This window comes from Muntiacus reevesi, chromosome 2 (assembly GCF_963930625.1).
Source record: "Muntiacus reevesi chromosome 2, mMunRee1.1, whole genome shotgun sequence".
NCBI classification, from domain to species: domain Eukaryota; kingdom Metazoa; phylum Chordata; class Mammalia; order Artiodactyla; family Cervidae; genus Muntiacus; species Muntiacus reevesi.
Window position 1 is genome coordinate 219,347,892 of NC_089250.1, and position 22,677 is coordinate 219,370,568.

General features: G+C 47.8%; 1 protein-coding gene across 4 annotated transcripts in view; it reads left to right on the top strand.

The window, feature by feature from the left end:
• The window catches only part of WWOX (WW domain containing oxidoreductase), an 883,821-nt gene that overhangs the window by 472,720 nt on the left and 388,424 nt on the right, over window positions 1-22,677 (top strand). The window lies entirely within an intron of this gene.

Here is a 22,677-nt window from a genome sequence, read left to right on the forward strand (position 1 = left end):
TATGTATTTATTAAGCACCTTCAGTGAGTGCTGTAGTAGAAGTGTTATGGGACAAACAGTCTGGGGCCAGGCTGCCCTGGGCTGAATCCAGACTCTGCCGGGCAAAGCTGTGTGGCCTGGGCAAGTTAATCAACTTCTCTGTACTTAATCTCGTTATCTTTGAAAGAGTGATAATCTCACAGGGAGATGGAGAATGAAATGTGCAGGTTCCAGAAAGCGCTTTAATAGGCCCAGCAGGTAATGAGCGCCACACAGGAGTTTGTTTTTGGTTATTTCCTTAGCTCACTTCTTCCTGATGTTCCCAGGTCATCCCCATATGACAGGTGGGGAGAGTGAAAGTCTGGTGGCCTTACAGCACATGGCAGCCTCAGACTTGGAACCCAACCAGCCACCCCCTCCATCCTACCCCCCATCTCTCCACCTGCCTGGCTCCGTGTTTCCTTCTCTGCATGGGGAATTTGGGGACCAGGAGGAGGAGAAGGGCTTGAGGATAACACACAAAGGTGATGTGTCTGCACCATGTGGTGGACCAGAGAGTTGGGTTGCGGGCTCCTGGGGACCCTGTTGGGCTGAGCTCAGGTCATTGCCCTGAGATGGACTCTCAGCACGAGTTGCCCTGTGACGGCTCCTCTCCCCGCGTGGGCGGAGCAGCGGACGGCTCCAGTAATAGGCGCACAGGAGGAAGCGCAGGGTTCCTGACACCAGGACCGCACAGACACAGGGGCAGGAGCAGGACTGCAAGTCCAGGTGGAAGGCCAGCGGTGGCGAAAGAGAACATGAGTCGCACATAGCAAGGAGAAGGAAAGAGGCGGCCAGTGTGTCCGGGACACGTTTTTCAGAACACGCATGCTGTTGTTGACTCTCTTAGTCGTGTCCAACTCTTTCCAACTCCATGGACTGTAGCCCACCAGGCTCCTCTGTCCATGGGGTTCTCCAGGCAAGCACACTGGAGTGGGATGTCATTTCCTTCTCCAGGGGATCTTCCTGACCCAGGGATCAAACTCAGATCTCTTGCGTTGGCAGGCAGATTCTTTACCACTGAGCCACCCGGGAAGCAGAACATGCATAGAGGAGAGAAGAGTGCTCTGGGGCCATGGGAAACCCTTCCCTGGAGCATTTGCACCCCCTCCACCCCCTTTTAGTCCCGCCATGTGCACCACAGAAGGAATCACCATGTGCATTCTTCAGACCTGATGCCACCCTTTCCCGCCACCGCCACCCCCCACCGGAGTCCTGGGCTTGAGCCACAGACACCTGCCCCAGAGCTTCTGTCCTCCGGCAGCACAGGAGAACTCTGCTCTTTGCGAAGGGAGTCAGTCTCAGAGGCAAGTGTCTGGCCTTTCAGACCCCCCTGCGATGATGAGTGGGGTCAGGACAGGCGTCCCTGAAGGAGAGGGGTCAGTCGGAGGGCTGGAGGAAACTTGACTTCAGCCAGGAGGGCAGAGGGGAGGACCTTAACCCTGGCTCTCATGTTTTCTCCCTGCTCCTCCTCTCTGCATCGGCACCACCCCAGGCAGCCCTTCTCCTTGTCTGCCTCTGAGGCTGGTCTCTGCTTCTCCCCTGTCTCCTGCGAAAAGTGCTACTGTAGAGGCATTAAGACCTCTGTAAGGGAGACTGGGAAACCCCAGAAAGTCCACATGTTTGGACTGGGGGGATAGGAAAATAAATTAAAAAAAAAAAACAAAAAAAACCTAGATATGCTTCTAACCATCCCACAGATCTTGACCTCCTAAATGGGAAGATTTTTTCCTTAATTTTTTTTTTTTTAATTCTCTGAATTTCTAGCACAGCAGGTAAAACAGTTTTCTTCAGCCGTAAGACTGTGACCGTTTTCCTCTTCTCAGTCTCAGCGGAAAGGAGGTTTTGAACTTAATTCCTTTTTTTTTTTTCACTTGTCAAATTTATATACCATAAAATTTCCCATTTTAACCATGTGTAAGCATCTAATTCGGTGGTATTAAGTGTATTCACAGTACTGTGCGACCATCACAGCCATCCGTCTCGAAGGGAACTTGCTTCTTAAATCTCCCAGCTGTGTGGTTCACATCGTGATGTCCTTCAACCCAGTCTAGTGGAAAGGGGCAGTTTGGACTCTTTTTTAACCGTCGTGTTACCCTCCGCCAGTGATCTGACCTTTCTGAGCTTCAGGTTCAGCCTGAAAAATGGGAGCACATCTGCCCACCTTAGCGCCCTGTGATCTGAAGCTAGTGAGACCCCAGGCGGGCGACCTCTAGAGTCTACCGTCACCTGAGTCTCTGCTGAGGCTTGAGAGGGTAACACACCAGCCACCTTTCCTTCTCATTGGTCTGCCCTGGCCTGAGACTTGGTTCTCCTTTTTCACACGTGGCGCGTATGACAGATGAGGTCCCAAGCAGCAGTTCCTGTAAGGACCGTGTGATTGCCTGCTGTTGCTCAGGGCCTCATGAAGGCGGAAACAGGTCGATGTGAGGAGCGTCCCGGCTTGGTATCTGCTGCGCTCTCTCCGTACAGTTGACGAAACTCCAATTCATAAAAAGCTGTTTGAAATTTCCATTAGGAGATTTGCACAAGTGGTTAAAATTAGTCATGCATTCTTGGTCTAAACTGCAGGAAGGGTGTCTTTACTGTGAAAATGATTATGACATGTTAAAGCTGCGTAATGGTAAGCAGACAGTTTTCCGAGCTGCTGGGCGAGTTCTGGAAATGCTCTATTTATTTTCTCCCTACTGACTCCTTTCTTTCAGGCAAGACTGCTGGTGCGGTGACTTGGAAAACAACTGGGACCCAGCAGTTTCCAAGCATTAGCATCACGTGGCTTCATCTGCAGGCCAGGCCAGCTCTTTTACTTTTGTAAGAGGGGGCCTTAAAAAATAGCAGCATTCCTGGTTTTCTCACCTTAGCTCCCCCCTCACCGAACACTTCCAGAAGGACAGCATTGCATCCAAGGTCAGGGCGTGGGCAGTGACGTTTGTGTGCTGAAGACCAGCTGCCTGGTTCAGTTGCTTACCTACTCCTTTTTAGCGCAGCGCTGTTTTCAGTGTTAGAGAGAAGGCTGTGATTTTCTTTGATATTAAAAAGCCAGCCTCTTATATTTTCCACCACCATTTGCATTCAGTCTGATGGCCACTAAACACGTATGTGGATTTTTTTCATCTGAGAGGATTTTCTGTCTGCATGTTGTTTACATTTATGTTTTCCTGCCCAGTACTTTATATCCATTGTAGCCTCTGGGCCTAGCTGACAACATGGCCCGTGTGAAACGCAAAACAAACACAGTGGAAAGAGTCAAAGGGTCTCCTTTAGAGAGAATAGAGAACAAGGACAGGCAAACTTGGCCGTAAGAGTGGGCGGTGTGCGGAGCGGCGGCTCTGCCTTTGTTCTGTCTTCACTTGTCAGTCAAGCACCCCCCCCCCGCCCCTTACACACTCGCTGAGCTAATCCGAGAGCACAGCTTTGGCTCAGCTCTTAGCCTGCAGTTGTGCAGCCTAGAAAAATCAGGAAGGAGGATTTCATGAAACAAATATTTAAAATAACAGGACATAACTAGGAATATCTGATGCTGTTTGGGATTATCTAAACAAAAGAGTTTAATATTTATTTGCTTTTTTATTTGCTCTGGTTCTTTGTATTTGGTGACTCTGTAGAATGCCACATATACCATCAGAGTAGGCTACTTCTGTGCACACTAATTAAATATGAGAAAAAAATACAAACCAAACCCTTATTCCTGCAATTCTGGTCCTTTGCCACCAGGTGGTGGTAGTGTATCTTGATTAAAGAATCTGACTTGCTAGGTACAGGCATTCGTCTATGTATTCACTAAATGGCCTTTTTTTAGTGTCGTTGTTTTGTGGTTTAGAGCTGTGGATATAGAACTGAGTTAGATAGATTTGTCTCCTCTGGAAGCTTACCTTCCACTGTGCAGTCACAGATGGCAGGGTTTTCCTAAAACTGAATTCTTTCCCCCTTCTCACCCCCATTCCACCCTTCACTCCCATTCAGAGTAGGAGACTTTAAGGGCAGAAACTGTTCTCAGATATCTTAAAAGTTTACCCTGGTCAGATTCACCTGCCTGCAGAAATCTCTTATTTTCCCCCAAGACTTGTGCAGAAACTCCAGACGTTTGAATAGAAAAAAGCACACGCTGTATAAAAGTCAGCAATGCGCGCATGCCCACGCCTCGTCACCTGCAGCATCACAGACGCGCTGGGGGCCCTGGACACCTTCATGGGCTCCTTATTTCAGCCTCTTTCTCCGATCCTTCTGGGACTTTTGCAGAGTCTGGAAGAGTCTGAATCAGAGCTCTCTCTGCCACGTCAGGAGTGGACAGGGACGTGAGGGCCAGTGGTGCTCGAAGTCAGTGGTGGTCCAACTTTTCAAGCATAAGAGACCCCCCGCTCCGTTCTTTAGTTGGTGCTTTCTTATGTCTGTTGGCTGAGAAATATGTACCAAAACAATGCCATTTGAAATTAAATGATCACCTAGAGTAATTTAGGATTTCATTGGTTAGTGTGTTTGCCACTTAAAAAAGAAATTAGTATTCTTTTCATACTGAACATGTGCTAAGGAGGAAGGTGGTGACATAATTCTGTATTTTGTAATAATTCCCAGTGACTTATGGGAATGACTTGCTCAAAAATCTTATGTAATATTCCCAGTGACTCTGTATGATAGGTCTTCATAGTACTCTTGTATAAAGTGGAGTTCAGGGGATTAAGCTAGTGGCCTGTATCTAGGGAGTGGACAAGCCAGGATTTACACCGAAATGGTCCAAGTGCAGTGTTCTGAACAGGTAGAAATTTTGCAACCCGAAGTAGCTAGCCTCTCCAGATTACAATCGCCTACTCAAAAAGAATGAAAAGTCCAAGTGTTAGTTGTTCAGACCTGTCTGACTCTCTGCGACCCCATGGACTGTAGCCCACCAGGCTCCCCTGTCCATGGAATTCTCCAGGCAAGAATACTGGAGTGGGTTGCTATTTCCTTCTCCAGGGGATCTTCCAGACCCAGGGATCAAACCCAAGTCTCCTGCATCTGCAGGCAGATTCTTTACTGTCTGAGCCACTGGGTAGACAGTTCCTCCTCTGCAGCTCCTCTGGGGCAACCTGGGGCACCTCCTATTGAGAAGCCTCACTGCAGACTCTGAGGGTCAGAGGCCACCCTTGGCAGGAATGCTGTCCTCAGAGGCACAGTCCTGCTGGGTTCTCAGGGGTGTGCCTGGGGCAGGGGAGAAGTGCTTCTGGTAAGAGAGGCAATCGCCCTCATCCGCCAGAGAGCCTTAGACCAGGGCTTCCCCCGCCAAACAGTCCCCTCTGGAAGACGACCGGCTTCTCTGAGCATTAAGATGAGTTTCTGTTCTCAAGCAATGAGTAGACAAGCCAGAAAGCGAGCATTAGAGAAGGCATGGGTGAGGCGGCCCAGTCCGCAGAGCCTGCTCCCATCCTTACTTGGGCTCTCGTGCAGCCATGTGAATGGGGCAGGGCTTATTTTACAGTTAACCTCATCCTGTAGCTGAGGAAACTGCACCTCGAGAAGTATGATATCCATCCCCGAGTTTTGTAGCTGTTAAGACTCAAATCCTACATCTAGCATCCTAGCATGACCGTGTAAAATAGAAGACACCCAATTCAATCTGAGCTGTGTTTCTGCATGTCTGTGAGGAGCTTCCTGGTATCTCAGTGGTAAAGAATCTACCCACCATGCAGGTCCCTGGGTCAGGAAGATCCCCTGGAGAAGGAAATGGCAACCCCCTCCAGTATCCCTGCCTGGAGAACCCCCATGGACAGAGGAGCCTGGCGGGCTACAGTCCCTGGGATTGCAAAAGAGTCAGACGTGACTGAGCAACTCAACAACAGCAGTTTCTTTGTATAAATGTAGCCCGTGCAGTGTTTGAGATATATTTACACTTGAAGAAAATTGTGTGGGATATACTTAGACTAAGAAATAAATTGTACCTGAAATTAGAATTTAATGAGAATCTGCATCTTCATTTGCTCAATCGGGCACCTGCTCACAGCATCTTCTTGTTTCTGCCCCACTCTGCCATGTGGTCTGAATGTCATTCTATGATTCAGTAACTGCCCTGGGAAATCACAGTTATTTTCAGAGTAGCTCCTTATCAAGCACGTGTCACCTGCTAAAAGCTTTACTTCCTGTGTTGCATCTCCTCACACCTTGAAAGTTGGGTCTCCCTTTTCAGATGAAAAAACTGGGGCTCAGAAAGGGTAAACAGCTTGCTCAACGCCTCTTAATGAACGAAGGTGAAAACTAGGATAAGAACACAGCATCTGTGCCTCCAAGGGCATTTATTATAGATATCCACACTCCACATCCCACTCCAGTATTCTTGCCTGGGAAATCCCAAGAATAGAGGAGCCTGGTTGGCTACAGTCCAGGGGGTCTAAAAAAGAGTAGGACATGACTTAAGCAAATAACTAACACTCCAAAAATACCTTTTTTTTAAATTTAAAAATAAAAATGATGTTCACAGTCACCCAGAGGTATAAAGCCCCTTGTAGGGGGAACCCAGGGGTTGGCTTGAGGAATTTGTCTCTTCACTGCACCCAGAGAAATGCTTCCCATGTAACAGGTCCTCTGCACATACCTGTTTGCTAACTGATGTTTCAGGAATAGTTCAGAAAATAAATGGGGGGTGGGGGGGGAGCGGAGAGAGTTGAAAACTCAGTGCCATTTACACGTCTGTTTCGCCCTAGATGTATTTTAAATTTTGTCAGGACCATAAACTGTGTTTCCAAACACGAAGATAGATTGGGCCTCTGACCTCTTCCGAGGTGATATAATTCATCCGAAAGGTTTATCGCCCTGCATGCCATTTCACACTTCCCTGCGATTCCTCGCGTTCTTCTCCCTCCGTTAAGAATAGAATGGGACAGGTGGGGACGGAGGTGAGGGTGAGAGCTGGCCAGTCCTGTGTGTGCACGCGGAATGTGGCCCCCAGGAGCCCCAACCCCCGCCCCAGCCCTCCTGTTAACACCACACTCTTATCCCGTAATCACAGCCTGCGGGAGACAAAATCACAATTCATCTGGAAAACGAGATTAACTCATTTAAGCTCAGCACTGATCACAGAGAGACGAGTGTTGGCTGGTTCCTGGCTGAAGGGCAGCCAGCAGATTCCTGGCCCCAGTGGCTCGGGGGTGGGAGAGGGGCACCGGCGGGGAGTCCTGTGCATCTCTGCCACCCCCGTCCTCTGACGAGGGTCTCGTTCTTCCCTTCCTCATCAGAGCATCTTCCGAACCACGCAGCTGTCCCCACAGCTCTTCAGAGAACTTCTCGGGTCTGTATGCGGCAGCGTCCTCAGCTCCGGGCCCCTCAGCTCGTCGTTGAAATGAATCGCCCTGTGACTTGGCGCTGGTCGGTTCACGCGGAGATTGGATTTGCGGTTGCGTCGGGTGCCTGCCTCCAGAACGCGGGTGTGCTGTCTCCCCGGCTGGGGCCCGGAGCGGAGGTTGATTTCCTTCCACTTCCCGCGTTCCCTTTCTCGGGAGGTGACTTCCCGCAGGGGTGTCCCCGAGGTTGAACTGCTCAGTCTGTCCCACCTGGAGCCCTGAGCACAGGTTCTGTACCCACATCTAACTGTCCCCCAGATCGCCCAGTGGCCTGTGCATTTGAGGGACTTGGGGACCCATTTCCCACATGGCGCAGAGAGGCACCAAGTTGAATATACAGTTAACTGCCCGGAGACTCGCTTATGGAAGCAGTACGTTCAAGAGACAGGCCGGCTGCTCCTACCCTCTGCAGGGTCCACGCCCACCCTGCCAAGCCTTCCCGACACTGCTTTGCCGCACCGCACACCTGGGATGTGCCAGAGCTCCCCTCTTCTCCTGACACGGTTCAAGTTAACGGACCCGAGTGGTGTATGTGGGTGTTTCTCTTCTTGCTTCGCAGTCTTGTTTTATGCTTGTTCATGTCCTGACATCTGGACCACAAGTAACCTATGTGTTTGTCAAGGCCAGATGTTAGGACCTAATGACCACTCCCCAGGGGTTTTAAGAAGGAAAGGGGACAAGTCATGATATAATATTTTGAATGAATTTCTTGAAAGCCAGCTGGCTCCATGATCCAAAGATGCTGCGTGTCTGGCTCTGTGCTTGCCAGGCTGGCCTCTCTGTGATGGAGAAACCGGTAGACCACGAGTCCTCCAGCATTTCCTGTAGATTGTTTTGTAATGTTCAAATTAGTAGGGAGTAATACGCATTTTAAAATACATCCCTATTCCTTTTGAAGAAACATACCATTTCTGGGTATGTTCAGTAACAGTGACTGAATAATTGCTTCAATACACAGGAACAAGATGCTCTTATCAGGCAATTGTAGCTGCTTTGGAGAGAAGTTTTAGGATTAGGTGGCTACAGCCATTCAGAGCTTTGCTGAATATTTAACAAATTTTTTGTGTGGATCCATCAGCTAAGAAGACTATCAATTTTAGAGCATACAGCTGTTCCGGAATAATAGTTTGAAAGACCGGCCCCAAAGATCTTGGTGATTAAAGTGTGAACAGATGACGGAATGATAAACCTTAACGCCTAAAATGTGTTTTTATAGTTCCCTCCCTATGTAATAACATTGTCTGATGAATGTATTTGCAGCAAACAGACCGAGTGAAAGAACCTTCCATAAGAGGACCCAACACAGTTTGAATACAAATGTTTGCCCCCAATTCCCCTGTTAGTGATCGACTGTATGTATTGATCAATGTTAAAAAGGGGGCACCCAGGAGCCCCCTCAAAGCCCTCCTGTGTGCGCAATCCCACTTATAAACGCATGCCTTGCACAGGTATCGATCACAACTATTCCATAAGCACATCTCACAAAGTCCCTCTGTGCCTGTGCCATTTAAATTAGTCCAAATGCAGAGCAAAGCTTTCTTCCAAAGGGAAATAGCATGTCTTCCAGCAGCTCCGCTACCCCAGCCCTGGCATGAAATCATTCGTAGTCTGTGCCGGGTTGGTGAAGACAACACCCTCCCAGCCCTGAGCGGATCGAGCCCTTGATTGAGCCTGTATCCTAGCTGATGTCCCTTTGTGTCACATCAGGTGAGGAGGTGCTCTGAATGCAAAGCCAGCATGCACTTGACTTCAAAATGTTACATGAATTAAAAGCACTAAAGAGACTTGGCCCCCAGGTGTAAACTGTGAAGCTTGTTTTCACTTGGATTTAAATGAACCTACTGTCAAAGACTGAAGGAGGAAATGGTAACCCGCTCCAGGATTCTTGCCTGGGAAATCCCATGGAGAGAGGAACCTGGGGTCACAGAGGAGTCAGACAGGTCTTAGCAACTGAGCAGAAACGCAGTCTCAGAGACATTTTCCTGAGACAGTCAGGGAAACCTGAATATGGAGTAGCTACCAGGTGGTATGCAGCAACTATTGTTAATAGTAGGGTACCATCTTAAATAGAACTCGTTTTGCATTACAGATGTAGATTGGTGCGTTTGTAATTAAGAGGATGTAATGGCTGGGGTTTGCTGGAAAATGACCTAGAAAAAGTACTTGGGAGACAGGGTGGACAAATCAAGATGGATAAATGTTGATAACTATGGTTGGCTATGGATTTATTTAGCTAATTTCTCTATTTTGGGGTATGCTTGGAAGCTTCCATAATGAAATACTATCTAGAGGTCTCAAGCGACAAACTGCCAGGAAATGACTTAGAAATAGCCAGTATCAGATTCCAGGGCCCCTGGACAGGGCATCGTGTGAGCCAGAATGGACAGCTAATTTCTGGTGACCAGGCTGGCAGAGTTCTGTCCTTGTACGGTTATTATCTGGACCCTATTACAGGCTGAATCTCATTCCCCTAAATTCATACGTGGAGGTCCCCTGCCCCAGAACTTAAGATTATTACTGTGCTTGAAGATAGGGCCTTTAAAGATGTGATTAGGGTTAAAGACGACGACAGAGGAGGAGATGGTTGGATGGCATCACCAGCTCAATGGAGATAACTTAAGCAAACTCCCGGAGATGGTGAAGGACAGGGAAGCCTGGCGTGCTACAGTCCATGGGGTTGCAAAGAGTCGGACTAGAATTAGCAACTGAACTGAAGTTAAAACAAGGCTGTCAGGGTGGACCCTGATCTAATCTGACTGGTGTCCTTATGAGAAGAAGAAATCCGGGTGTACATGGAGGAACCACGGCTGCATGCTTAGAGGGGAGACCATGTGGGGACGCGGAGAGAAGGTGGCTGCTTGCCTGCCCAGGAGAGGGGCTGCAGAAGAATCCAGCTAGGCCTAGGTACTGGAGCCTCCAGCGCTGTGAGAAAATAAGCCCCAGTGGGGTATTTTGGTACAGGAGCCCTGGCAGACTAATGCTTGGGCACGGTCTGCCTATGAGGCGGCGAGAGAGAAAGACAGACCTGGGGCTCGGGGCACCAGGAGCCGGACTGCGGTCCCTGCTGTGCCTCCAGCTAGGAGGGCAGCGTGCCTGCCCGTGTGCCCACGTCCCTGTATTACCTCCGTGAGACTGTGTCTGGTGGGATGGGAAGGGAAGTGGGGAAGAGGAGGCAAAAGGACGCCTCTGGGGGACTGGGTGAGCCGAAGCTCTTCCTCTGTGGGGCCCCCTTCCAGCACGCGGCTGTCTCCCGCGCTATGCTCCAGGGACATCGGCTCCCTCTCCCCACTGGGCCCCCCGTCCTGACGGCCTAGCCGTGCACTGCCCTGCCCTCGCATCCGTCTCTCCTGAAGGATGCCGAGGGCCCGGCTGCACAGAGATGTTCCGGCAGAGCGCTTCGGGCAGGGGGGCGGTCGTCGAGACCCCTGGAGATCGGTGAGGAGGCGCCTGGCACGGTGTCGGCCCTCGGGTGGGGTTAGGACAGAGTCCGTGAAGGGGGAGAGTCAGGGTGAAGGCCGAGAGGCAGGCGGGGCCACGTCACACACAGCCTTGTAGACCACATTGAGGGCCCGAGATGGTCCTCTCGTAACACGGAGCCACTGGCTGCTGTTGAGCTGGGGGGGGCCATGTGAGGATGTGGAGAGAAGGTGCGTGACCTGTGACGTGTGACGCACAGCATATACATGTCTGATAACGCACATAAGGTGTGACATCGTATGTAATCTGTGTTTATACACTATGTTGTGTGTTTGGTACAAGATGTAACGTGAAATGGTGTGATAGTACTTGTGCCACGCCACAGCTGCTGGGTGGGGAACGGGTGAGGACGGGAAACACAAAGACCGATTTAAAACAGCCGTCCCCAGCCTTTTTGGAACTATGATCGGTTTCATGGGAGACAGTTTTTCCATGGACTGGGGTCTAGGGAAGTGGTTTTGCGATGGTTCAAGCACATTCCTTCAAGCTTCACTGGTGGCTCGGCTGGTAAAGAGTCCGCCTACAATGCGGGAGACCTGGGTTTGATCCCTGGGTTGGGAAGATCCCCTGGAACAGGGAAAGGCTGCCTGCTCCAGTATTCTTGCCTGGAGACTCCCATGGACAGAGGGGTCTAGCGGGCTGCGGTACATAGGGTCAGGAAGAGTCAGACATGGTTGAAGCTACCTAGCACGCACGTGTTGCCCCTCCCCTTCCTCCTCACCATCTCTCGTATTTGTTTGCCTGTCTGTGCTTCCCGCCTCTTTGCTCATGGGAAGCTGTGTGTTGGTTTGAAACCCATTCAGAACACAGTGGACTTGACACCAAGTGGCTTATTGTAAATGAATCCACTCTGACTGCCGTTACTTTAATGGCATCTAAATGATAAATGTTAATAAAAAAGCATTTTCGCTTGGGAAAGCACAATGGTATTTGTTGCCAGACTGCCAAAGCTGTTTGCTTTATGGGAAGGGATTTGAAATAAGGGGTTTTGGTGGTTGTATTCTTGCTTCAACAGTTATTTATGGAGAAAGTATGGGCCATTGCGTGTTTATAGTATCTCTTCTTTATGGATGCCCAAGTTATTATTTTTTATTGGTTTGGGTACTTATTTTGCACATTTGTAAACAATTATGTAGTTACACAGCTGTTGTACCACAGAGGCCACATGCATTCCCTGTTAAGTTAAAATTCCATGAAGGATTCTCACTGGATACCACCATAAAAGAATTACTGCAGTTCCAAAAAGCAAGAGAGAGAGAGAGAGAGAGAGAGAGAGAGAGAGAGAGAGAGGCTCAGGAGCTATCATTGGGTTTTTACAGTGTTTGGAATTAAATAAATGTAATGCTTTTTTGCTAACTTTAGAGTTGGCGTCAAACTTTATAACTTTATGAAGTTTCTTTTTTTACAGTTTGTCACTGGAAAAGTCCCTGATGCTGGGGGGGATTGAGGGCAGGAGGAGAAGAGGGCGTCAGAGGATGAGAGGGCTAGACAGCATCACCGATGTAATGAACATGAACTTGGGCAAACTCTGGGAGATGGTGAGGGACAGGGAGGCTGGTGAGCTGCAGTCCACATGGTCACAAAGAGCCGGATACAACTGGGTGACTGAACAACATGAAGTTTCTACCTTTATCCACACTTGAATAGAAAGCTTCATATTTGACTGTTTGCCACAATGTTAATGAATGACTGACTACTTTGATAAATTCTGTATCCTTCTCCATAATCTTGGTGGGGAAAATGTATAGCTTAGGAGACTCCCAGTTTATCTAAGAGAAGTTTTTGAACAGAAAGTATTTATTTGAGGTGACAGATATTTATGGAGCCCCTGATACATGCCAGCAATTGTTCTGCTGACTCAAACAGGGGAGAAATGAATAGAGGGATGGAGGGAGCTAAGGAGAAGGGCATAGGATGGGGTAACTGGTCTGGAAAAATATATAGCACCTGGGGCTCTTTTCAAATAGATGGAACTGAAACGTCATTCATTTACTAAAGCTCTATAAGGCCCCAGGCACTGTAGAAAGCTGTAGAATTGAGGGTGTGAACGAAATGAGCAGAATCCCTGCCCATCAGAACTCAGGGGGTTGGTGAAGACTGTGGTCCTCCCCATCACACACCTGCTTTCAAACCCAAGCCCCATCATGCATCCTCTGCTTGGCTGGCAATCTCTTTCTCTCCCAGCCCATTGTCTAGTGGATGATGTCACCACAGAAGCAGCCAGATCACCTCGCCCTTGACTCAGAGCCAGTGACCGTGGCCAGTGGGTTATTCTGGGGAGACTCCCCCATGCCCATCTCCTTCACCATCGCTGCTGCTCACCCATTCTTATGAGACCACTGCTTGCTGAATCTTCTGTTGGGGTTGTCAGCTCAAAGAAAGAAGAAAAAAAAAAATATCAAGCTTGCCTGAAAAGAGGACGCAGCCTCGTTGGGGAGATGGTCACATGTGAAGTGAAAAGGTCTAAGATGTTAAAACAGGCATCCAAGGAAGAGCATCAGGATGAAATGCTGACAAATGGGAGACGTCTGTGGTGTTCATTAAGAAAATGGGGGGGGGGGGGGCAGGTGTTAAATATGATTTTTTAAAAAGGAAGGAGACCCCAGGGCACATTGAAAGCACATTTTGAAATAAGCATCTTGATTGAGATAAGTTAGTTTTTCCTGTCTTAGGCTGGCTTATAGTATTTCTGTGTATACTTACCATGTCTGAAATGTATTAGTAATGTTTGTAATTTACCAAATGGAAAATATCAGTTAACTTTAAGCAGTAGTTAAAAATGAATCCGTAGGTGAGAGTTTTATCTGTTTCTCTCAGCCATCAATCAAAAACAAAACAAATAAAGAACAAAAAAAGGAAGGAAGAACCTAGTGTTTACTTTGCAGTATGTTTCTGCAAAAAGTTGTTTCACTTTGCCGTTTTATTCATTTGAAGCACGTTTTCACCAAAGTGTTTTCTACTCTAAGCCAGTCTCAGTTCAATTTACAGTGAAAGGGTTTTGTTTTTTTTTAGTTTAGATCATTTACATATAAAAGCGTTACTGTACATTTTGTAGAACGACTGTGTTCAGAAAACAACGATTTCAATTTAATCGTATTGTTATTCTGCAAGTTGAAAATGCTTCCCTCTTGCTTCTTACTCTTCCTAACAACATTCCTTCTTGTCCTAATTTAAAAGTGTTAGTGTTTGAAAATTGATGTGTTCCTGTTAGACCCCACCAGTAAGACTTCAGGCCCACTGTGGTTTGTCTGATGGACTCGACGATCATGTGCACCTATGAGACACAGAATCTTCATCATAATCTGAGCAGCATGACAGGTATATAGGTCTTTCTAAATTATTTTCTTTCTTCTCCCAAGAAATTTTGTTTGCGAGTAGCCAAATCTGTTTTAAAAACAAACAAAAATACAAAAAAGTACTTAAACCTCCCTTTATGTTTTCATATTTGCCATGTTCTTTCCCCCTTTTCTCCTGCCACCCCCGCCTTTTTTTAAAATGACACTGTTGTTCTGGAAAAGTCCTCAGGAGTCAGTTGCTGCACCTCAGAATCTTTTATCACAATGAGCCTTTGAGAAGCAGAGCCAGATGTTCAGACCACCGTTATTTGTCCTCGGAAGCCTGCCAGTGTTTTACATTCTTGACTCTGGAATTGAACTTGAGGCTCTGACTCTATAAAAGACAACCCTCGACTTTTATGCTTCCGCAAGCTTGGGTTACACTGTAAATTTCCACCGGTCCCCGCTTGTCTGTCTCTTGCAGGATTTCAGGTGATTCCCCAAGTCTCTTAGGCAGGCCATATCGGAGTGCCTGCCTCTAAGGCACATTAGATAATTGCTGGGTGAGAGCATAATCAGGTGTTTAATCAGGAGCCACAAAGCTGCGTTTAAAATTTGGCTCGAACCAATAGATAAGTGCGTCCCCTGACCTCCACCCCAGGAACGAAGCCCAGAGTGTGTTTCCGATGACAGAGTGGCCGTCAGGGCCGCTAAGAGCGCATGCCAGGGCTCTTGCTTTCAGTTCCTGGGTTTGCTGCTGGCAGCGCCTGCCTCCTACCAGCCCATGTGACGGAGGTGGCTCGTCAGTGATGACTTGTAGATGTGCATCCATGTAACTCTCAGCCTCACACGTCCCTGTAGTGTGGTTCTTGATTTGGGTGCCACATCGTTTGTGTCTTGCAACAGACAAGGGTCATAAGTTTCCTACAGCCTGTTGTCCTTTCTATAGTATCCTTAACTTATGTGTCCCATGGAAAAAGTATTTTCCATAATGAAAAGAATGGACTTTTTTTCTTCCAATATATTCAAAACATCTACTATTCCTCTTTTCCCCTTCAGGTTTTAACTACCACAGTATAATACTGTTCACATTTACTTGCAAATTCCTAGGTCGCTTTTTAAAAAAGGCATGTGGTGATAACAATTTTTCTTGTTATTAGTCTATGAAGATGCTTAAGGCCAGAGTTCAGAGTATTTTCCCTGCTTTAGAAGTCATAAGTGTTAAGTTCAGGGCAATCTGAACCGTTCGTTTCAGAAAAATTTACTTTATCAAGGCTTCCCAGGTGGCTCAGTGGTAAAGAATCTGCCTACCAATGCAGGAGATACAGGAGATGTGGGTTTGATCCCTGGACTGGGAAGATCCCCTGGAGAAGGAAGGGGCAACCCACTGTAGTATCTTGCCTGGAGAATCCCACGGACAGAAGAGCTTGGTGGGCTACAGTCCATGAGGCTGCAAAGAGTCGACCATGACTGAGCATGCACCCACAAAGGAAGGAGATGTGCGTGGAGACTGAGCGACCTGGGTTCAAAGCCTGATCCCACCACTTACTGGCCGGCTGACCTTGAAGAAAGACCTCAACCCTCGCTGAGCCTCTTCTGAACTGCTGAGTGACTGAGCGCGTCCTCACAGGGGTGCTCTGGGGGTTTGACTAGAGAAGGTGTACGCAGTGCTGAGCATGCAGCCTATGCTCTCAAGATTGTTCTCCTTCCTTCCTGCAAATAAAGGGGCCTCCTTTCTGTTCCGATGAATAGGCCCACAGAGCAAGAACAAATACATGTGTAGCGCTAGAATGTTGGATATCACAGCAAAGCCAGGAGACCCTCTGTGTCTGTGTGACTGTCTCTCAGCACTCCCTGCCCATTAAGGAGCTATTTATGTAAACTATTAAGTGAGTGAGAATCCAGCCTTGTTTTCCTTTGCAAGTAGTATTTTGAATGTTAGTGCTTTTTAAAAATGTATTTATTCAATTTATTTGGTTGCACCCGGTCTTCGCTGTGGCCTGTGGAAGGAATCTAGTTCCCCGATCCGGGGTCGAACTGCATCAGCCCCCGGTTTGGGAGCACGGCGTCTTCACCACCGGACCACGAGGGAAGTCCTCTTCTGTAAGTTTTAAGTTCCCTCTCCAGCGGTCGCACCCAGCTCTGGTGGCGTATTAGAATCACCTGGAAAGCTTCTGAAACCTCCCAGCAGCAGAAGGCACGGTCTCTTGCCTTTGACGTCAGCGTCTGTCACAGTGGCCTTTGCTGTTAGATGTTCCCCCCATGAGGACCGAGGCAGCAAAAGTCAGGGTGACTGCAGGGCGGCCGGTTGCTCCAGTCTGTGATGACGAGTGAACGTCTTGCACCCTGTTCGCGCCTGCTCACGCCCTCTCCCCGCGCTCCTCCCCAGCTGCTCCTCCCTGCTCTCACAGTCCCGAGAGCTGCCTTCCAGTGACCACAGCCCCGCGGCTTCTCTGGCCACTGGAGCCCCCCCGGGGTCACTCCTGGCGGTGTGCTCTCTGCCAAGGTCAAAGATAGACCTTCACTCCTTGGCATCAGACTGAGCTCGTTCATTTAACAGATAACCCTAAAATTTCCATGACTGAACTTTTAATTCTTAATAAGGGTGTATTTATCGCTCTGGTCATGGTCTGTTGTGAGTTCTTCGGGGACCTAGGCTTTATCCATCTGGGGCCTCACATGCCATTCTCGGAGGGCTTCCACCGTGCCGTCTCCTCCAGGACCACCAGCAGAGCAGGGAGACGCAGCATCAACCTCAAGGGGCGTTTCTGGGCTGGGCCTGGAGGCAGCGTTCCTCACACCCACTCTCACCCTCTGGCGAGAATTAAGGGCATCCCAAAAGAAGGAAGAAGTAGGTTTGGTGAAGATCCAAGCAGCCTTTGCCTCATCCCCCTGTTCTGGATCTCAGCCCTTCATTCATAATCTATAATTAAATCTTTTGGGAGCGCCCGTCACAGCTGGGACACGCTTCTAGGGACTCTGGGTACCAGCAGTGAACAAAGTCCCCGGTGATAAAATAAAGTAGTTGGATTGTGTTATCTTGACAATAACTTGCAACTTAGATTTTTCACTGTAGTCTATCAATCAACATGAGAGTTTCTATCGACATAACTTTTAGCAGCAACTCATGAGAATAATCATCCTTTCTGTCATTTATTCATACCTCTCCTTTTTCTAGAAGAAATTATGGCACATAGTTTTTGTTTGTTTGTTTGTTTGTTTTTTGTTGTTGTTTTTTAGCACATTGAACCTACTATGAGGATCATCCTTATAACAAACTATTAAGAGTTACTGGCATGTCCTTACTGGCATGTTCTACTTTATTCATTCGGTCGGGTCAAGGCCCCTCGATTTGGGGAATTTGAAAGAGCATACTCCACACATGTGAAGTCCCCTGGTGAAATGACAAGGAGCTAGGAAAACATTTCCATGTCCTTCCCTCTTGGCTTACATCAAAAATCTCTTTGCCCTTGAGTTTGAAAACCACATTCCGTAAGCTCTGTGTAAATATCACACGACCACTTTTTCTACCCTCCAGGAGACATTTTCTGGGGAGCAGTGAACATGATTTGATGAGGTTTTATGTGTATGTGGAGTTTTCCAGGCATATCTCATCCCCATTTCTTTCCCTCAAGAGTTTCTCAAAGGCAGCAGTGAGTTTTATTTGTTTCTCTTTGCATTTCCTGAGGCTGAGCACCTTGTCCCGATGCCTAGTGGGTGTTTTATGGGTGCTGGTTGCATTCACGTGCTATCTTGGTTTCTCCGGGCTAATGTAACAAAGAAGCCACAAATGGGGCAGCTTACAATAACGGACGTGCATTCTCTTGAAGGCTTGGAGACTAGAAGTCCCAGATCAGGGTGTCACTGGGGCCCTGATTCCCCAGAAGACTCTAGGGGAGCATCTGTCCCATGCCTTTCCTTTAGGAGAGGTATTGCTTCTGGTATCGCTGGCAGCTCTTGGTGTGCCTTGACTTGTAGACGCATCACACCAGCCTCTGCCTCATCATCACATGCCCTTCTCTTGTGTGTCTGTCTGTCCTCTTCTTATAAGGACACTTGCCTGTTGTTGAATTAGGGCTCACTCTACTCTTGATCATCTCCAAAGACCTTACTTCCAAAGAAGGTCATATTCACAAGTACTGGGGTCCAGGATTCCATCATGTATTTTGGAGTGATGCAATCCAACCCATACTATGCACCATCCCCTGCCACAAAGCACCACCACACAGAAATCTAAGTCCCAATATTTCACACGGTACTTGAATTCATCCAGGTCTGATGGATGAAAACACGAAGGAACAAGCAACCTAATGAATTAATGAGGTGGCTGGGTGTTTAGGGAAGGCTCCTTCAGAGAGATGGCCAGATAGCAGAAAGATTAGGTTGTGATCCTGTCGTATCCGGGCTCAAGTCTCTGGTTGGCATCTTTGGTGGTGGTTTTTAGCAAGGTTTTCAATGCTGCCAAGGAAGATCCTCCCTTAGAACCTTTGGAGGGAGCTTGGCCTTGCCAGTACCTTGAGTTTGGACTTCTGGCTTCCAGAACTGTGAGAGAATACATTTCTGTTTTTTAAACCACCCAGTTTGTGGTCGTTTGTCAGAGCAGTCACGGGAAACCCACACCAAGGGTAGAGACTGTGCTCAGACCCTCGGCTGCTGACAGTCAGGGATAGGATCAGAATCCACAGTTTTGCTTCTCGAATCTGCTGTGCAAACGCCTCTTCCCAGATAGTAGAACCCCTGCCAGCCCAAACTCCCAAGACTCTGGTTACATTCGAATCAGACTGTGAATGTGAACAGTCACACAGCAGTGCCTGACACAGAACCAATCATGTTGCTGTTGTTTTTATTGGTTTTTTGTTTTGTTTTGTTTTTACTCCTTACCACAAGTTGTTGAAGAATTCTTAGTGTTGCTGGGAATGGAAATATTTGACTTAAGAATATAAAGCTATTTTGCTTTTAAGGCTCTGGTTACATCTTGTCAAATTGCTTACTGAACAGTGTATGTATATATGTGTATGTGCATATATGTATGTAATGTATATACACACACATGCATATATATACATCAGGATAATTTCACTGATGAGCCTAGGACCTCAGATTCGGTGTTCTCTCTCTCCTTCCCTCCCTCTCATCTCCCACCCTCCCTCACCTGATGCCTCCCTTCCTCCTTCCCTCTCTTCTTTCTAGCATTTCCTTGTAGTTCATGAACAGGGCTGTGTTAGGCACACCAACTCCACAACTAAGATATGGCTTAGGACTCACTCACACAAGTCCAGGAGAAATAAATCTTTGAGGGGAAAAAGAAACCTATGAATAACCTCTCCTGGCTTATCATAAGGGGTGTGGGGAATCTGTTCCATCAGGGAGCCATAAGGAATCCAAGAATCCCGGGAACTCAGTAGCCACAGGAGGTGATAGACATGGGGTGATGATTTTGAAATCTATGCATGAGGCCGCCCTCAGTGATTCCCTTCTAACTAATTGGAATGTGGTACCAAGGAGGCACTGTAGGACTTCTGAGTTTAGGTCATCAAAGGTGATAACAGTTTTGATCTGGTTCTGTCTCTCTCGTGGGATATGTACCCTCGGAGCTTGGCCAGCATGCTGTAAGGAAGCTCAATCGAGTTCACGTGTGGACACCCCAGGGAGATGCCCACACGGACAGGAACTGAGGCTGCAGCAACCATCAGGCCCGAAATGAATGTCTGAGCCTGCAGGGGAGACCACCCTCCCAATATGGTGACTCAGGGAAGCCCACCGTCACCCAAGCACCCTCTGCAGATTCCTGACTCACGGGATTCATGAACAGGAGTGGTGGTGGCTTTACACCTCTAAGTTTTGGAATGACTTGATGCACAAATAGAAGAACTGGAGTGTGTTCTAATCCATATCTTAGCTAATGTTTACCAGAAATTAAGTCCTGACACTTCATTAATCGCATGTGGGCATATCTGAGAGTAAGGAAATTTGACTCAGATTCTTAAGTTAAATAAAATGCAAGGAAGTCCATGGAAGTTTGTTGAAATATTCCTGACCTGGCCTGTGTTCCAGTGGCTTTTAGATTCAAGGCAGGTGGGAGCAGTTGTCTCTGTGGTTCTTAGGAAGGACTTGGGAATTAATCTCTGACAGCTCTGACTTCCTCTTTTCCTGAGAATGAGCATGGTGTGTTCGCAAGCATAAAGAAGTGGCGTTCATTCTATGTCATTGCTGACACCGAGTGGATGGCTGTTCATTGTCTTCTCATCTTTTCTCGCTAGAATTTTTCAAAACCCATTCCTTTACCACCACCCCCTTTTTTTGTGGTTTTTCACATTTTAATAATGCGAAGCAGTGTTTCCCAAACTTCGTCTTTATACCCCATTTGCACCTTTTGTCCCATTTGCTCCTTTCATATATTATTTGTTTTTAATCTACCTCTGTGTATACTTAGATTACCAATTACAGCTATTTATATGGAAAGTTTTATATGCCTAATATAAATGGAAGGCCAGTATCATTTATCGTAACTATAAGATATTCATTAGAAGTCACTGAGCCCCAAACAGTGGTTTTAAATTCTAGTTAGATAACCTACGGCTGCTGGTGGCTCTGAAATTGAAGTGTTTGGTGTTGAGGAAAAAGAAACGTCGATATGAGACTTGTTTTTTCTAATAAGTACAGGACTGTAAGAGAATTGAAAAGAGATTTTTTTTTCCCCCCTTTCATGTATGTCTCAGGAGTATAGCCTCAGAAGTCTTGAATTTACCTGTAATATTTACATGTCACATTTGCCCAGAGCACCTTTCCATAATCGTCCTAATCAGAACTTCATAAATGTTTGTTGAGTTCATGAGCCTGCTTGTCTGTTGGATTCTTAAAGAGCCGATGGTTGCCATTCCTAGTGACTGGAGCCATCTCCTTACACACTTGGGAAATATGTCTGGCCCCTAGTGTAGCCGAGCTGGCAGACGAGCCGCTTTATATGTAAGTGGGCTGTGAGGATTAATTTTACATGTCAGCTCGACTGAGCCCTGGGTGCATGCAGACACTTGGTCAAGCAGTGTACCGGGTGGTGTTCGCAAAGGGGTTTTGGACGAGACTGACATTTGAATCTGTAGACTGAATAAATTAGCTCATCTTCTCTAGTGTGGGTGGGCCTCATAAGATCAGTTGAAGGTCTGAACAGCATAAAAGGCTGAGTCTCTTGTGGGCAAAGGGGAGTACTCCTGCCTTAGTGGTTTGGTCATTTTCCTGCCTCTCGACTCACACCAAAATATCAGCCCTTCCTGATCAAACCCAGCAGCCTTCAGACTGGAACCTGCAGCACCAGGCTTCCCGAGCCTCCATCTGGTCCATGGAAGGTCCTGGGACTTCTCAGCTTCCATAGCCACATAAGCCAGCTCCTCATCAGTGGTTAATACATTAATGAGTCAGTGTTTATGTATTTCCTGTTGATTCTGTCTCCCTGGAGAAGCCTGATGAACATGGAGGCAAGGTTCTGCTTGGAGGTGCTTCACCTCAAGGACATTCAGACGTGGCCTTGCACATGCCAGCTGGACTCTCGGGCCTGTAGGTGTCGTGTGCTCCCTTCGCTCGTCTCCTCTCGGTGTCTGCAGACACAGGCCCGCTCCGCCCCTGCGGGGTGAGCAGAGGTAGTGCCTGCAGGCTGCGGATCGCATCCTAGACGGTCTCTCTCAGTCGCCCTTTCCCCTCTCCTGGCCTCCCAGCAGCCACGAGCTCCCTGTCGGTCATTCCCCGCCATCCGTGTTTCTCGTCCTCAGTCCACGTTCTCCGTCCCATTGGATGAGGTGCTCCGGGGATTCTGTGGGTTCCAAGATAACAGGGACCGTGCCATGAGAGCCCGGATGGGCTGGCGGCTTTCAGCAGCTCCTGGTGGCCTCCTAAGGGGCAGCTGTTCTCTGCCAGAAAGTTTGAGGTTCTGACGGGATCTTTCTGAAAAACAGTTCTATTGGGTAGAAATGATGTGAGAAAGCCCACACGCGTGTCCAGCAGGTTGTCACAGAGAGGAGGCTGCTGTCGTCTGAAGATTTCAGGAGCTGGTGAAGTTGAGTAGATGGTTTTCCGCCTTCCTCATATTATGTACCGAGTGTGCTTTTGCCACTGGGTGATGTGTTTTTTTTTTTTTTTGTTATGACAATAGTTAGACCTAAAATTGGTGTTTATGTGTGATTTGTCATCTGAAGATTCTCTCTGTAAGACTCTGGGGTTGTTGACGAGTGAAAATCTGGCTCCATGTAGCCAATGAGAGACCCTGAAGGAAATGGGCTTTTTAAATAATCGGACTTACACTGCTCTGGGACTCTTGGTATGTTAAAATATAAATCCATCTGTGTTTCTCTCAGTTTTGTTAGACGCGTGCATGTCTGCACAAAACAGCGGCTTGTTTGCCTAGTCCGTAACACTCCCTGGTTTGAGAAGCTGCCTCAATTGTCGTGTCGCTTGCTTCTGTCCCTGAAATGGTCAGGTGGGGAGCGGGTGGGACTCTGCCTGGTTGACAGATGTGAGCATGGACAGAAGCCACAGCTGGGCTCTGACCAGGGCTGTCCGGTCCTGGCGCCCAGGCCCCTAACCACAGAGCCACACTGTGCTCGCACCGA